The sequence below is a fragment of the Lactuca virosa genome, chromosome 6 (assembly GCF_052849685.1).
Source record: "Lactuca virosa cultivar CGN04683 chromosome 6, Lactuca_virosa_CGN04683_v6, whole genome shotgun sequence".
Lineage (NCBI taxonomy): Eukaryota > Viridiplantae > Streptophyta > Magnoliopsida > Asterales > Asteraceae > Lactuca > Lactuca virosa.
In genome coordinates, this window is record NC_136431.1 from 249,436,416 (window position 1) to 249,454,813 (window position 18,398).

The window sequence follows — 18,398 nt, forward strand, 5'->3', positions numbered from 1 at the left end:
GTGATTGTAACTTCTGAAGTGGAGTATTAAGCACTTAATGGGAAAAGGACTTATCAGGAGGTGTACCTTGAGCGTACGTGCAGGTACGCCCAACGTACGCGCCACTTAGCTAGTACGCTTAGCGTATGTAAATGTACGCCCCGCGTACTATGTCAGTTTGGGCATTGCATTATTGAGCCTCGGTTTGGGCCATGCTTTGGGTCTTTGGGCGTTAGTGGCCCATCAGAAGTCAGATAATATGGGCCAAGGAAATGTTTGGGCTTAGGGTAAGGCCCATTAAAGGGATTGGGCCAATTTAGCAAATTGGGCCATTAGTGGGCCACTGGTGGGCTTGGGAAGCTTACCTAGTGTTGGGCCTTTTTCATTATGGTTTGGGCCTTAGTTATGGACCAAGTTGGCCTAGGGGTAGAATGTTCATTCTACCCTATGAAGGGTTATTGAATTGGACTAAGTGATAATTTGGTATTGATAGCTCGGGGAGCCAAAGGGTCAGCAGTTCGGGAAGTTCCAATTAGCAGCCAGAGGAGTTTTCAGCAGGGTTCAGTAGTACGAGGTGAGTCTCCTCGCTGTGTGAATGGGTCTACGGCCACAATGCCGGCCCATTTAGTTTACGTATGGTAGGAAGACCCGGGGGTTAACCCTAAGCATTGTATGATAGTATGTTTCCGGACCACGGTCCGATGTCGGGTGAGGCCCAGGGAAAGTTTACATGTATGTCATTCCGTACCATGGTCCAATGCCGGGGCAAGCCCGAGGAATGTTAGTATGTTAGTTATACTTGTTGTCTCTGTGATACTTGTATGTGCCCGGTAGGGAGGTGAGTGTGGGCGAGCTCCCACATATCATCACTAGCTGAGTATGGACGGGGTTCCGTATCTCATTAGTAGCAGAGTAGGGGCGGGGCCCGAGATAGGAGAGAAGTGAGTGTGGGCGGGGGCCCGTATCTCACTACCAGCAGGAGCGTGGACGGGGTTCCATGACTCATCAGTAGCAGGACATGGGCGAGGCCCAAGTTAGGCGAGGCCTTAGATCAGGAGTAAAGTAGAGTATGTTTAGCTATTTGTTATGTGTTATGTTATATGTTTGTATGTGTTTAGCGGGCGAGGCCCAGAGATAGGTGGGGCCTAAGAGAAACATATTTGTATACCGAGCGAGGCTCGATGCCAGGCAGGGCCTGATGCCGGGCGGGGCCCGATGCCAGAGCGAGTCTGATGCCGGGCCAACCCGATGCAGCGGGCGGGGGCCCAATAGGTGGTTATGTGTATGTGGTTATGCATATGTGGTATGTGGTAGGTTGGGGAACTCACTAAGCTTCGTGCTTACGGATTTCAGTTTTGGTTTCAGGTACTTCCGGTAGCGGAGGGAAAAGCTCGGGTTGACTGCATCGCACACACCAAGAAGTTTAGCCTGGGATGTTTCACTCTGAATAAATAAATAAGTGTTTTGAAATGATACTCTGATATGATATGTTTAGACAGGATACTCTGATTAAATATGTTTTGAATGAATCGTTTGACAATTATGGTTTCTATTAAGGTTTGAAAATGAGATTTTTAGTCGTGATTTTTGGGACGTTACAATTCTTGTCTTTAACAGTAGTTCTTTGAACATCAGCGGAAGCAAGAGCCCGAGCAAGTTTAATGGACCTATGTTCTTATTTTCTAGCTCGAATGGCAACATTATTCTCTATCTTAATTTCTATAACTTCCTTAATAGTTATATCCCATTCTTCAGCTAAAACATTAAAATCAACAATCAGATTACTTTTCTTGGAAGGAGGAGGTGTTGAAGGATCATCAACAGCAGAAGAGCTTCCAACTTCAGCGTCATGGGCTCCCCGTGAGATGTAATCCTTCCTTTTCTGAGGATTAAGATGATCATCATCATACTATATGTCACTGTTAGATCCTTGTGTAATACCCCCCTCAAAATATAAATTAGGGTAGACGACACTCAAAGGAACAGTAGGAACAACAACTTGTGACATAAATCCCCGATCAAGAAACCTTTCATAGTAATGAGTGTCATATTGATCAAAAACATCTGAAATGGGCTGATCATTTGTTATATCAGCTTCTGGGATGTTGCTTTCTTGTTCAGCCACACCGATTGCCTTTTCAACCCTTCTTGATTCAGACATTTCAGGCTGAGATGGAGTTCATGTGATCACCACCATTTGCATTTGATGATCAGGGCTTTGTTGACTATTCTCCCCTTTTTGGAAGCATCAGATTAGGGAGGGGAGCCTGGAGGTAGTGAAGGAGTGTGAGGAAGAGGATGAGATGGTGAAGGAGGATTTTGAGGATGAAGGTGGAGGTGGATGAGGATTATCATCTGGAGAATTTGGTGGAGTGTCATTAATAACCATATCATTATCATCACCCAAGGTCATAATGTGTTTCATATCAGCCACATCTTTTTACACACTATTCATTCTTTCTCCCAAGGACTGAGTTAACTGCACCAGTAGAGGGAGTTGAGAGAGCAGAATAGTTTGAAAGTTGGAGCTGGATTTCCCCTGATAAAATACAACAATTTGAATAGGCGTCGGCATAGGAGGAACAGGTTCAACTTTATGAAAGGGAGATGCTGATCTCTGAGAAATCACATCTTGGATCAGTGGATCAGTAGCTTCCGCTTGAGATGAGGTTGATCCACGTTGTACAACATTATCTGCAGAGGGAGTGGATGAAGAAGTAGTTGAGAATCTAATGTGCTTGTTCAATCTTGGAGGAGAGTTCATTTCCTGAAGAAAGTCTTCTTTATTAGTGGCAAGCTCATCTTCTTCTTCATCATCGTCTTCTTCTTCATCAACCCCTTTTTCATCATCAACGTTTTCTTCTTCATCAGCTTCATCAGTCTCTTCTTCAAAATCAGAGGATTCAACAGTGTAGGTTTTTGCAATCTAATTTTCCATTCTCTATGTGATATGCTTTTCTCCATCAATAGGAGCAGCGTTGATGATCTTTGAGGACAATTTAGTAATTGGAATGATGATCCCATAATTATCGATATATCCTTCATCACGAGCCAAAATCAGACCAAGCCTTCAAGGATAAGGGACATACGCTGACTTCTTGTTCCTAGTGATACAATCAATCAACTGATCAAGAAAGAGTTGAGCAACATACAATCTTTGGTGGCACACCATGGAATACAAATTTCTTAGCTAAAAAGATTTAATTGATCTAGACTCTCAGTCTTGTGTCCAATACATTTACCGATTACTCCTGATAAATACTTCCACCCTACACCAAAATATTGATGAATAGTGTATTTGGATGGATCACGAGAGTTTCCCTGAAGAGAAAAATTATAGCCTAGTGTTTCACGAATGGATTTGCACTTTTCTACCGAAGGAATTTCAGAGTAGTTTTCTGATCGAGGAAGATGAAGAGCAGTTTGAAAGGATTCTGCATCAACAGTAACCTTATATTAACCATCTCTAATGGTTTCGGTAATGGTTTGATCATCAGAATCAACAGAGCAAGAATAGTAGAACTCACATACTTGCTTAGGGTAGAATGGGTCTGGAAAGTCGCAGAAGGCATATCGAAGAGGGTAGATTTTGACATAGTTGACAAAGTCTTCAATCCCTGAATTCATGAGTTGTTTTGGGATGACATCATAGAATGCCACATTGTTTGCTTGAATGACAATAGGAGTGTTAGGGGCATGAGGACCTTTGACGGCATTGGCGTCAGGAGCAAACTCGTATAGAGTCTTTAACATGATGAGAGCTTGAGGAAGATGATGGTTAAGAGATCCTTTTTCGAGAGAGAAGGTCAACTGCTTGGAAGAATTGTAAAAGTGACCTATGAGAGAGTTTTCCCAATTTTTTTACATACATTTTCTTCCCTTTTACATAATCATGATTGAAGAGATCGGCGCCGTAAAAATATTGTATCCCAAGATATTGATAGACCTTTTAATCGTCATCCAAAAAGTTACCGTTGAGATAAGGAAGTTACATCAATGAGACATAGCATCAACGAAAACTATCATCAGCGGGAGTAATCAGAGTATCATAGTTGCAGCTTGTAATCCAGTAAGTTTTTGATGTCTCCTGATAGTATAGGTTTGAACTACCATTCACTGACATAGTATTGCGAGATTTCATCAGCGTGTGGTTTCAAATACTGACTCATTAATCACTTTTATTAGAAGAAAAGGGCAAGAGTGGTATGATGTGTGTGATATGTTGTGGTGTTTTAGCTTAATCATCAGCATAGATTTTTCAAGCTCTCATCAGCATATGGTACATTTCGTTCAATCATAAACCTTTAAAGAAGAATGTAAGGGCAAGAAGGGGTTGGTGGGTGTGATAGTCTACGGTACATATACTAACCATCGGCACAAAGTTTCAAACTTTTATCAGTATGTGGTATATCATTATGAATGTAAAGTTTTATTGAGAAGGAATTAAGGACAAAATGGATTGTTCCAGTCATGATGAGGTAGAATCAGTGTGAATCATCAATATTGATAACCCATTAGGAAAAAGTGGTTTAATCCTTGCATCATAGAGTTAGTTACTGTAACACCAGTCAAATTTAGGTCAAAAATAAATTGTTCAATAATCGTAATTCGGATGAACAAAGTGGTAGAGATTGTAATAAGGTTTCCAAAAATATAAAGAACACTGAAATCCGAGTTATAACGAAGAAATTATGACCAATCGAAGATCCACGACAAAATCGGCAAAACACTGTTCAGTGTAATAAGTGAATTTTCAATAAAAGCCTTTTTAGCCTTAACAATCTAAATGAAAGTTGTAGAATATGTTAAACCGAGAACTTTCATAAAAAGAACGTAAAAATCTGACATCGTATGAGGAAGTTATGATTTTTCTAAATTTTGGTTTAGCAGTAGACAGCTAAAAATTCGAAATAAAAATCGATCGATATTTAGCCAACACAACTTAAACGAGAATCGAAGGTCTCGTCAAAAGTAGTACAACTGTAAAAAGACAGACGAAAACGGACGTCGGATGAAGAAGTTATGAATTTTTAACAGATTTTCCTGTCTGGGTCTGTTAAAAATAATAATATTAAAAATAAGATCAAAATTAGCCGACGAAGTCTAAACGAAAGTTATAGATTATAATTTTACCTACGCGTGCATATAAAGAACGTCGAAAATGGAGCTCGTATGTGAGAGTTATGAATTTCGCAAGTTTCAGGCACAAAAATCGAAAAATCTTGAAAACCGGGAAATTTCACATGGTCACCATTCGGCCACGTCACCTCGCATGCGAGGCTTCCTTGTGTCCGCCCCGTGTCACCTTCTGATTGGACCGAAGCCGTGGTCCAATGGCCATCCGACATCCTTCGCATGAACAGTAACCGCCACACCCGGATCCGACACGCGCCTCGCCTCCCTGTCTCACATCCGAACTTCGGCCTCGTGGCCTTCGCTGCTGCTGCCGCGTGTCTGCTGACTCTTCTCTTCGGCCGAACCCTCGCACCTATATAAAGGGTGCGAGACTCTCCGGTTCCTTCACCATTTTTACCCCAAATTTCACCCTTTTTCACATATTTCACCCCTTTAAACTTCCTTACAACCCCCCGAAGCCCCGCTATCATATCTAAAACCCGAAGCAAGCCCCGAAGCCCCAGAAAAGACCGACTTTGTTTATGCTTTATAAAAATCAGAGTACTTCTTTTAATAAAAATGTTGCGGAATTTTTTCCCAGTAAAACATGATAAATGCGTTATCAAAGCATTTCCGAAGAAATGTATTTTTTTATTCATTTTTAAACATTTGGGATGACATTGTCAATACAGAAACATAAGCATAACCAGAACTTACATTCATTTACACTAGTGATCTAGACCTCTTTAATCTCTCAGTATAATGTAACTTCATATCGACACCTGTGATACAAATAAGCTTGAGTGGGTCAGGTTGGGAAACCTGGTGAGTACATAGGGTTTTCAACCCACAATAATATAATTATTATGTTTAATCATCAAACAATTAACCCAATTACCCATCCCCATTATCTTATTTACTCTTAAGGATCTACCCTAAGAATCAGCTATCTCTTTTGTTCATTCATTCCTAAGGATTATCCTAAGGAATAGGTACGAATTCCATCGTTGTCAATGACACATCTGTCAAACACAGCTGCTAGTTCTGTCACTTAGGCGCAGCTGCCAAAATTATGACATTCTCTACGAGGCGCATCTGCCGGTATTGTCCTTTAGGTGCAGCTGCCAGGGTTATCTCGTTTATCGACAGTATCGTTTCCGAGAATCCACTCGCAATACATGTCAATGGGTTTTTAGAGTACACCGGTGAACACATCGTTCACAACACCTATAGGTTGCGAGCCTGCTAGTGTTCCACTGGACTGTCTAGAATAGTCCCTGGTTGTCATCTATACTCTGCTAGATGACGGGGCCAACATTTGGGTACAAGGCTTCTCACATCGTCCACCTCTCACTCTCACCTCATGGTCTATTTCACCTCTCACCTCATCATCCAACTCATATTTCATCTATTACATCTACCCATGTTTTACCCCAACATTTTCGTAGATATAAAATACATATACAGTTTAAATCATTTAAAACGTGTTATAAAATCGTTCATCTAGCATAGACAGCAAGTACTCAAATAATATGCACACATAGCACGTAATTTATATAAAATACTTCATATCTATGTGTAAGATGAAAGTAACTATGCACTCACTTGATAAGGTGGTGACTCGGTACTCGGACAGCGCTTCGTTTACTTAGAACAATTTCCCTCGACAAAACCTAGTATCATTACCACTAGGGTTTAGCTCAATATTCACCGAGACTAATTAATAGTCTAGCTATTATTATTATTATATAAGCGTTAATCAACACTCTTATACAACTCATAATAATATCCCAAATAATTATTTTAAGGTCCTAATAACATTACTATATTAAAACATAAGTTATACTAAAGATAGGTTAGGCGTAGCTCACTTACAGCGGGTTTTTCTCAAAACTGGGCTTCGCCGGAGCAGCGTTCCTGAGCCGAAAGACCCTTTTTCTCAGGACTCCAGGAGCCTTGGGGCTTCCTTCGGGTGCTAGGGAGGTTCCCTAGGCTTTTTGGGGGGTTTGGGGGTGTTAGAGAGAGAGTTTAGAGAGAGAAAGTGAAGTTGGGAAGGTATGAAGAATGAGGGAGCCCGACACCTCTATTTATAGGCTGGAAAACAACTCTACTCGTTGAGTAGGTCCTCCTACCCGTCGAGTCCATGCCAGGTGTCACCCTCTGGTGGCTTGCCTTGGGGAGAAAGCCTTGGCCCTTATTCAGCCACGTCACCCGATTTCGCACAGCACCCTGCCGACTTCTAAACCCAGTAACTTTCGCATACGAGCTCCGTTTTCGACGTTCTTTATATCCACGCGTAGGTAAAAACAAGATCTACAACTTTCATTTATACTCCATCAGCTAATTCTCGACCAATCTTAAATTTATTAGTAGGAGGAAATTAGACTGTTAAATGACCGCGAAAAATTCGTAACTCCTTCATACGGACTCCGTTTTCGTCTGTCTTTTTACCGTTGAGTTCCTATTAATGAGATCTTCAACTCTCATGAAGGTCGCGTAAGCCAAAAACCGCTCGAACTAAAATTCGAGTTTCGAGCCGTGCACTGCTATGCCAAATCTTAGAAAATTCATAACTTCCTCATACGAAGTCAGATTTGAGCGTTCTTTTTTTGTATGTTCTCGGTTTAACATATACTACAACTTTTGTTTAGATCACTAAGGCTACCAAGTCTTCTACCGTAAATTCACTATTTACGTCTGCCGGTGTCGTGCCCGTTTTGCCGTAAAACTTCGACGTGCCATAACTTCTTCGTTATAACTCGGATTTCGGCGTTCTTTATATGTACGGAACCCTTGAGACATATTCTACAACTTGGTTAAGAGTATTTATTCTAAATAATCTTTTGTCGAAAAGTCATTTTCGACCCCTATTATCTCTAAATTGACTAGCCTGGATCTACGGGCGTTACAATTATCTCCCCCTTAGGATGATTACGTCCCGGAATCATCAACGAAACATGATTGTATAATGACTCCATACGTTATCTCTTCATCCTAGGTAATAACCGTAACTTCTATGTTGTTTCGAATTAGTATCTAAGTCTTGGACTCCTTGATTGCAGGCGGTGCTCGATCTTGCTCCCGCCCTTTGTCTCATGTTAGACCTTCAATCATGGCCTTCATGTCACAATCTCGCTCTTTATCAGAGACTCCTTCTTTAAACTTGTTATTTGACTTCCACAATAGACCGATGGGTCACGTTCTAGTGACCTCTCATCGTATGTTGCATTGCTTAGACTCAGGTCTCTTAGAGTAAAATTCCGGAACAGACTATACCTTCCTTCATGTTCTAATCCCATCTTAAAAGGTAGCATTTCTAGCTACAAACAACCGTCGCGATACCTCTATTGATTGCTTTGATCAATTCTTCCAGCTTAAGTCAGGTGCTACATCGAACTTGGTTCTCGAAACCACGTAACATACTCGTCGTAGTCGGACTCAATTTGGTATGACCACTAGGGTCGGAATAACAATCGTCTTCTTAATCGTTACCGAAACAATGGTAATGACATACTTGAATAAAACGAATTCAATTACTAGCTCCTTGGTAACCTTGTGACTTTCCCTGATCCAAGTGCGAGTCCTATGCTTCTGGTAGTATATGCATCTACTACCTTTCACACCTACTCATACTCGTCCCAAGTATTGTCTCGCAGTCCCCAAGTCCTAAAATCACAAAACAATTTAACACATACAAGTGTGTCCAAATAATCATATAAAATTTTTTCCCTAGACTCTACTAGGACTTCTTCCATGCACATCTTCAATCATTAATTCTGCTTCAACTCGGTTGGTATTGGAAATTCCAGACCATGGGATAACTATATGGATTATACCAAAAATTCTTTCTTTCTTCCAATCGAAAGTGTAGTTCTCCCGTACTAGACATATTATTTATTAGACGCATTCTAAAGGCAGGATATCTCTCTTACGATATCTTCTGATAGGTATCATTCACTATCATAAGCCTTATTATTTCCTCTATTTTATCAGTCTATCATGGTTCGCATCACTTCCTGAACTTCTGCCATTGTGATAGGTTCGGGTGCAGGCGTAACGACCGATGCATGACCCGTCACATTCCTCGGCCCAGGTTGTCATCTTCCTCGGATATTTCCTAGTCTGTCTTCACCATGACGTTTTGTACACCAAAGCAGACATTCGGTGTACTGAGGCGAGAATTTAATATAGGAAAGTTTTATTTACGATACACGTATAAATCTCCCTATTACTCCGAAAAGTTACATGCCAGTTCTAATATCGTAATTAAACGTTTAGAAATCTGAACACATAAAATTTCCAGATCCGGTCGGCAATAGACCATAGATCCAAATAAATAATAGCATATAAGGCATCTTTATAGCTATAATATAAAACATTTAGCACATAAAACATTTTAGGCATTTTCCTAAATGACCTAGTGCTCGTGTCTATTTAGGTGTACTTTCCTAAAATTTATTACACACGCCCCTCACCATCATTGCTTAGCATTCTAAGTTTAAGTCTAGAAATTTCCTACAAATTCCTAGTTCGCTTAAACTAATGCTCTGATACCAACTGTGACATCCCCATTTTCACGGCCAAAAAAGACCGATTTTGTTTATGCTTTATAAAAATCAGAGTACCTCTTTTAATAAAAATGTTGCGGAATTTGTTCCCAGTAAAACATGATAAATGCGTTATCAAAGCATTTCCGAAGAAATGTATTTTTTTATTCATTTTAAAACATTTGGGATGTCATTGTCAATACAGAAACATAAGCATAAACAGAACTTACATTCATTTACACTAGTGATCTAGACCTCTTTAATCTCTCAGTGTAATGTAACTTCATATCGACACCTGTGATACAAATAAGCTTGAGTAGGTCAGGTTGGGAAACCTGGTGAGTACATAGGGTTTTCAACCCACAATAATATAATTATTATGTTTAATCATCAAACAATTAACCCAATTACCCATCCCCATTATCTTATTTACTCTTAAGGATCTACCCTAAGAATCAGCTATCTCTTGTTCATTCATTCCTAAGGATTATCCTAAGGAATAGGTACGAATTCCATCGTTGTCAATGACACATCTATCAAACACAGCTGCTAGTTCTGTCACTTAGGCGCAGCTGCCAAAATTGTGACATTCTCTACGAGGCGCATCTGCCGGTATTGTCCTTTAGGTGCAGCTGCCAGGGTTATCTCGTTTATCGACAATATCGTTTGCGAGAATCCACTCGCAATACATGTCAATGGGTTTTTAGAGTACACCGGTGAACACATCGTTCACAACACCTACAGGTTGCGAGCCTGCTAGTGTTCCACTGGACTGTCTAGAATAGTCCCTGGTTGTCATCTATACTCTGCTAGATGACGGGGCCAGCATTTGGGTACAAGGCTTCTCACATCGTCCACCTCTCACTCTCACCTCATGGTTTATTTCACCTCTCACCTCATCATCCAACTCATATTTCATCTATTACATCTACCCATGTTTCACCCCAACATTTTCGTAGATATAAAATACATATACAGTTTAAATCATTTAAAACGTGTTATAAAATCGTTCATCTAGCATAGACAGCAAGTACTCAAATAATATGCACACATATCATGTAATTTATATAAAATACTTCATATCTATGTGTAAGATGAAAGTAACTATGCACTCACTTGATAAGGTGTTGACTCGGTACTCGGACAATGCTTCGTTTACTTAAAACAATTTCCCTCGACAAAACCTAGTATCATTACCACTAGGGTTTAGCTCAATATTCACCGAGACTAATTAATAGTCTAGCTATTATTATTATTATATAAGCGTTAAGGAACACTCTTATACAACTCATAATAATAGCCCAAATAATTATTTTAAGGTCCTAATAACATTACTATATTAAAACATAAGTTATACTAAAGATAGGTTAGGCGTAGCTCACTTACAACGGGTTTTTCTCAAAAACGGGCATCGCCGGAGCAGCGTTCCTGAGCCAAAAGACCCTTTTTATCAGGACTCCAGGAGCCTCGGGGCTTCCTTCGGGTGCTAGGGAGGTTCCCTAGGCTTTTTGGGGGGTTAGAGAGAGAGTTTAGAGAGAGAAAGTGAAGTTGGGAAGGTGTGAAGAATGAGGGAGCCCGACACCTCTATTTATAGGCTGGAAAACAGCTCTACTCGTCGAGTACGTCCTCCTACTCGTCGAGTCCATGCCAGGTGTCACCCTCTTGTGGCTTGCCTTGGGGAGAAAGCCTTGGCCCTTATTCAGCCACCTCACCCGATTTCGCACAGCACCCTGCCGACTTCTAAACCCCGTAACTTTCGTATACGAGCTCCGTTTTCGACGTTCTTTATATCCACGCGTAGGTAAAAACAAGGTCTACAACTTTCATTTAGACTCCATCGGCTAATTCTCGACCAATCTTAAATTTATTAGTAGGAGGAGATTAGACTGTTAAATGACCGTGAAAAATTCGTAACTCCTTCATACGGACTCCGTTTTCGTCTGTCTTTTTACCGTTGAGTTCCTATTAATGAGATCTTCAACTCTCATTTAGGTCGTGTAAGCCAAAAACCTCTCGAACTAAAATTCGAGTTTCGGGCCGTGCACTGCTATGCCAAATCTAAGAAAATTCATAACTTCCTCATACGAAGTCAGATTTGGGTGTTCTTTTTTTTGTATGTTCTCGTTTTAACATATACTACAACTTTTGTTTAGATAACTAAGGCTAACAAGTTTTCTACCGTAAATTCACTATTTACGTCTGCCGGTGTCGTGCCGGTTTTGCCATAAAACTTCGACGGGCCATAACTTCTTCGTTATAACTCGGATTTCAGCGTTCTTTATATGTACGGAACCCTTGAGACATATTCTACAACTTGGTTAAGATTATTTATTCTAAATAATCTTTTGTCGAAAAGTCATTTTCGACCCCTATTATCTCTAAATTGACTAGCCCGGATCTACGGACGTTACAATTATCTCCCCCATAGGATGATTACGTCCCGGAATGATCAACGAAACAGGATTGTATAATGACTCCATACGTTATCTCTTCATCCTAGGTAATAACCGTAACTTCTATGTTGTTTCGAATTAGTATCTAACTCTTGGACTCCTTGACTGAAGGCGGTGCTCGATCTTGCTCCCGCCCTTTGTCTCATGTTAGACCTTCAATCATGGCCTTCATGTCACAATCTCGCTCTTTATCAGAGACTCCTTCTTTAAACTTGTTATTTGACTTCCACAATAAACCGATGGGTCACGTTCTAATGACCTCTCATCGTATGTTGCAATGCTTAGACTCAGGTCTCTTAGAGTCAAATTCCGGAACAAACTATATCTTCCTTCATGTTCTAATCCCATCTTAAAAAGTAGCATTTCTAGCTACAAACAACCATCGCGATACCTCTATTGATTGCTTTGATTAATTCTTCCAGCTTAAGTCAGGTGCTACATCGAACTTGGTTCTCGAAACCACGTAACATACTCGTCGTAGTCGGACTCAATTTGGTATGACCACTAGGGTCGGAATAACAATCATCTTCTTAATCGTTACCGAAACAATGGTAATGACATACTTGAATAAAACGAATTCAATTACTAGCTCCTTGGTAACCTTGTGACTTTCCCTGATCGAAGTGCGAGTCCTATGCTTCTGGTAGTATATGCATCTACTACCTTTCACACCTACTCATACTCGTCCCAAGTATTGTCTCACAGTCCCCAAGTCCTAAAATCACAAAACAATTTAACACATACGAGTGTGTCCAAATAATCATATAAATTTTTTTCCCAAGACTCTACTAGGACTTCTTCCATGCACATCTTCAATCATTAATTCTGCTTCAACTCGGTTGGTATTGGAAATTCCAGACCATGGGATAACTATATGGATTATACCAAAAATTCTTTCTTTCTGCCAATCGAAAGTGTAGTTCTCCCGTACTAGACGTATTATTTATTAGACGCATTCTAAAGGCAAGATACCTCTCTTACGATATCTTTTGATAGGTATCATTCACTATCATAAACCTTATTATTTCCTCTATTTTATCAGTCTATCATGGTTCGCATCACTTCCTGAACTTCTGCCATTGTGATAGGTTCTGGTGCAGGCACAACGACCGATGCATGACCCGTCACATTCCTCGACCCAGGTTGTCATCTTCCTCGGATATTTCCTAGTCTGTCTTCACCATGACGTTTTGTACACTAAAGCAGACATTCGGTGTATTGAGGCGAGAATTTAAGATAGGAAAGTTTTATTTACGATAGACGTATAAATCTCCCTATTACTCCGAAAAGTTACATGCCAGTTCTAATATCGTAATTAAACGTTTAGAAATCTGAACACATAAAATTTCCAGATCCGGTCGGCAATAGACCATAGATCCGAACAAATAATAGCATATAAGGCATCTTTATAGCTATAACATAAAACATTTAGCACATAAAACATTTTAGGCATTTTCCTAAATGACCTAGTGCTCGTGTCTATTTAGGTGTACTTTCCTAAAATTTATTACACACACCCCACACCATCATTGCTTAGCATTCTAAATTTAAGTCTAGAATTTTCCTACAAATTCCTAGTTCGCTTAAACTAATACTCTGATACCAACTGTGACATCCCCATTTTCACGGCCAGAAAAGACCGATTTTGTTTATGCTTTATAAAAATCAGAGTACTTTTTTTAATAAAAATGTTGCGGAATTTGTTCCCAGTAAAACATGATAAATGCGTTATCAAAGCATTTCCGAAGAAATGTATTTTTTTATTCATTTTAAAACATTTGGGATGTCATTGTCAATACAGAAACATAAGCATAAACAGAACTTACATTCATTTACACTAGTGATCTAGACCTCTTTAATCTCTCAGTGTAATGTAACTTCATATCGACACCTGTGATACAAATAAGCTTGAGTGGGTCAGGTTGGGAAACCTGGTGAGTACATAGGGTTTTCAACCCACAATAATATAATTATTATGTTTAATCATCAAACAATTAACCCAATTACCCATCCCCATTATCTTATTTACTCTTAAGGATCTACCCTAAGAATCAGCTATCTCTTGTTCATTCATTCCTAAGGATTATCCTAAGGAATAGGTACGAATTCCATTGTTGTCAATGATACATCTGTCAAACACAGCTGCTAGTTCTGTCACTTAGGCGCAGCTGCCAAAATTGTGACATTCTCTACGAGGCGCATCTGCCGGTATTGTCCTTTTGGCGTAGCTGCCAGGGTTATCTCGTTTATCGACAGTATCGTTTCCGAGAATCCACTCGCAATACATGTCAATGGGTTTTTAGAGTACACCGGTGAACACATCGTTCACAACACCTACATGTTGCGAGCCTGCTAGTGTTCCACTGGACTGTCTAGAATAGTCCGTGGTTGTCATCTATACTCTGCTAGATGACGGGGCCAGCATTTGGGTACAAGGCTTCTCACATCGTCCACCTCTCACTCTCACCTCATGGTTTATTTCATCTCTCACCTCATCATCCAACTCATATTTCATCTATTACATCTACCCATGTTTTACCCCAACATTTTCGTAGATATAAAATACATATACATTTTAAATCATTTAAAACGTGTTATAAAATCGTTCATCTAGCATAGACAGCAAGTACTCAGATAATATGCACACATAGCACGTAATTTATATAAAATACTTCATATCTATGTGTAAGATGAAAGTAACTATGCACTCACTTGATAAGGTGGTGACTCGGTACTCAGACAGCGCTTCGTTTACTTGAAACAATTTCCCTCGACAAAACCTAGTATCATTACCACTACGGTTTAGCTCAATATTCACCGAGACTAATTAATAGTCTAGCTATTATTATTATTATTATGTAAGCGTTAGGCAACACTCTTATAAAACTCATAATAATAGCCCAAATAATTATTTTAAGGTCCAAATAACATTACTATATTAAAACATAAGTTATACTAAAGATAGGTTAGGCGTAGCTCACTTACAGCGGGTTTTTCTCAAAACCGGGCATCGCCGGAGCAGCGTTCCCGAACCGAAAGACCCTTTTTCTCAGGACTCCAGGAGCCTCGGGGCTTCCTTCGGGTGCTAGGGAGGTTGCCTAGGCTTTTGGGGGGGGGGGGGTTTGGGGGGTTAGAGAGAGAGTTTAGAGAGAGAAAGTGAAGTTGGGAAGGTGTGAAGAATGAGGGAGCCCAGCACCTCTATGTATAGGCTGGAAAACAGCTCTACTCATCGAGTAGGTCCTCCTAATCGTCAAGTCCATGCCAGGTGTCACCCTCTGGTGGCTTGCCTTGGGGAGAAAGCCTTGGCCCTTATTCAGCCACGTCACCCGATTTCGCACAGCACCCTGCCGATTTCTAAACCCCGTAACTTTTGCATACGAGCTCCGTTTTCGACGTTCTTTATATCCACGCGTAGGTAAAAACAAGATCTACAACTTTCATTTAGACTCCATCTGCTAACTCTCGACCGATCGTAAATTTAATAGTAGGAGGAGACTAGACTGTTAAATGACCGCGAAAAATTCGTAACTCCTTCATACGGACTTCGTTTTCGACTGTCTTTTTACCGTTGAGTTCCTATCAATGAGATATTCAACTCTCATTTAGGTCGCGTAAGCCAAAACCCGCTCGAACTAAAATTCGAGTTTCGGGTCGTGCACTGCTATGCCAAATCTTACAAAATTCATAACTTCCTCATACGAAGTCAGATTTGGGCGTTCTTTTTTTGTATGTTCTCGGTTTAACATATACTACAACTTTTGTTTAGATCACTAAGGCTAACAAGTCTTCTACTATAAATTCACTATTTACGTCTCTCGGTGTCGTGCCGGTTTTGCCGTAAAACTTCGACGGGCCATAACTTCTTCGTTATAACTCGGATTTCGGCGTTCTTTATATGTACGGAACCCTTGAGACATATTATACAACTTGGTTAAGATTATTTATTCTAAATAATCTTTTGTCGAAAAGTCATTTTCGACCCCTATTATCTCTAAATTGACTAGTCCGGATCTACGGGCGTTACATTCATCATTACTGTTAAAAGGCTTTTTCCACTGTATTACTCGTAATCTCGTTGAAACAATAAATTTGTGAGACTCTTCATGGTGTACTTATCTAAGTACGACCTTAAGTCCTGACTTATTAACTAGAATCTCCTGGAGGGAGAGCGTGAATTTGTGTAAAGATCTATACGGGCTGACAATCCTGCACCTTAGTTGTTCGCTACAGTTTGGCCGGCAGGCCTGGGGTGAAAAATGTGATATCGTTCCGACGCCAGAAGAACGTCGCATCAGGCATATCAGTCATATTAGTATGGTTAATAGAACTCACATGGATAAAACAACGATTAAATTACTTAGTAATATACTTCTTTTAAAACTGTAAGAAAAGATAATTACATCCTATATATTTTACTGACCAAATATACCTTCTGTTAGTTTTTACTTATAGTAAAAAACTACGTATCATGAAATCAAGTATGGCAAATATACTTGTACTTTTGGTTTTTGAACGTTTAAAACCACAAATCAGTATTATGGATAATATAATATTTTCCAGGATTAATACCAATATTTTATTGTAGAACGGATAAACTAAGAATACTTTTACAAATGAAACGGTTTATGGGATTAAGCTACATTTACAAATGGAACGATTTTATGGGGATTTAAAACTACTATTCAGAAAAGGTTTTATGGGGATTTAAAACTACTATTCAGAAACGGTTTTATGGGAATTTAAAACTACTTATCAGATGGAACTTAGTCATTCACTCTCTTTAAACTAGTATAATATAAAGGACCTTTAGTGGCTAATTCTATAATTCCTTAGTTTACACATCAGAGTTATATATAAGTAATATCCTATTGACAGTGAAATGTGTAACTTCCGCCTTACTTACTGTTCCTTGTTTGGTTGTGGGCTTAGGACAGATTCACCCATTTAACTGTCCATTCGATATTAGGTTATATATAACTAGTATCAACTAAGTAATTGTAGAGGGAACTGTTGAGGTTATCATTTTATCACATCAGGAAATATAGGATTTTCTGGAGGAACTAGCGAACTTTTCCAAAGAACTTAGAATATATTTTATAGAACTAAACTACTTATGAACTCACCAGCTTAAATGTTGATCTACTCTTTCAAAATAACTTGTATTCTTAGGAATCCAGTAGACAGGTACACTCCCGAAGCCTTTGAGAAGCCTACCTAGTACCTTACTGGGACTCTTGTCTTCTATTGTATCTACTTTGATGTTTGAATATGTAATGTTTAAACACTTATGTAAAAGTTATCCTTATTAATGCAATGGTTGTTTGTACTTTGATTATTATATTGCATGTGTTGTGATACTTACATGTAGTCCTCCGCCCCCAAACGTTTCCGCCGTTCTGGTTTGGGGGTGTGACAAATTGGTATCAGAGCATTGTTTTTAGTGAACTCAATATATCAGTCATAAAAGATATACAACTATAAACCCATTGGGATAAAAACACTCTGACCAAGAGTTATACTTTAAAAATATAACAATATTTTATAAAAGTATAAGTACATGCAGAATATATATACTAGAATGAGTATCACAAGAAGAACAAAACAAAATTATTTAGATGTTGGACATTACAGTTAAACCTGGACAGTTATGTAATCATATCTGGGATCAATATAGCCTGATCAACTATATTCATTTGAGATATGACCAACATGTGTTTGGGAGTGATTGTAGTGTTGCAAAAAGTCTAAAACTTACCTAGGTACCAGAAGAATTCTAGAACCAAACATAAAGGTTAAAATACTATAGGAGTATTTTAGGATGCTATAACAAGAAAACTGAAAACTTATCAACTTCTTATATCTAGAAGTCTAAGAATCAAACTTATAATTAATATACCATGGAAGTATTTTAGATACCATAAATAACTTTGGGGAAATGTTAAAAAGATATTTTCTGGTAAGTCTATAATTACTAAGTGGATACGTTAAGGTTATATATAGTTGAGATTTTATAGACTTACAATATGTGATTTTCACTCTACTTCCTTTTCCTTGTTTGGATGTGGTTTTAGAGTAAGATTACTTATTCGAAGGTCTATTTATATCAAAAATAAATTGTTCAGTAATCGTAATTGGGATGAACAATGTGGTAGAGATTGTAACAACGTTTCCAAAAATATAAAGAACACTGAAATCCGAGTTATAACGAAGAAGTTATGACCAATCGAAGATCCGCAACAAAACCGGCAAAATATTATTCAGTATAAAAAGTGAATTTTCAATAAAAGGCTTTTTAGCCTTAAAA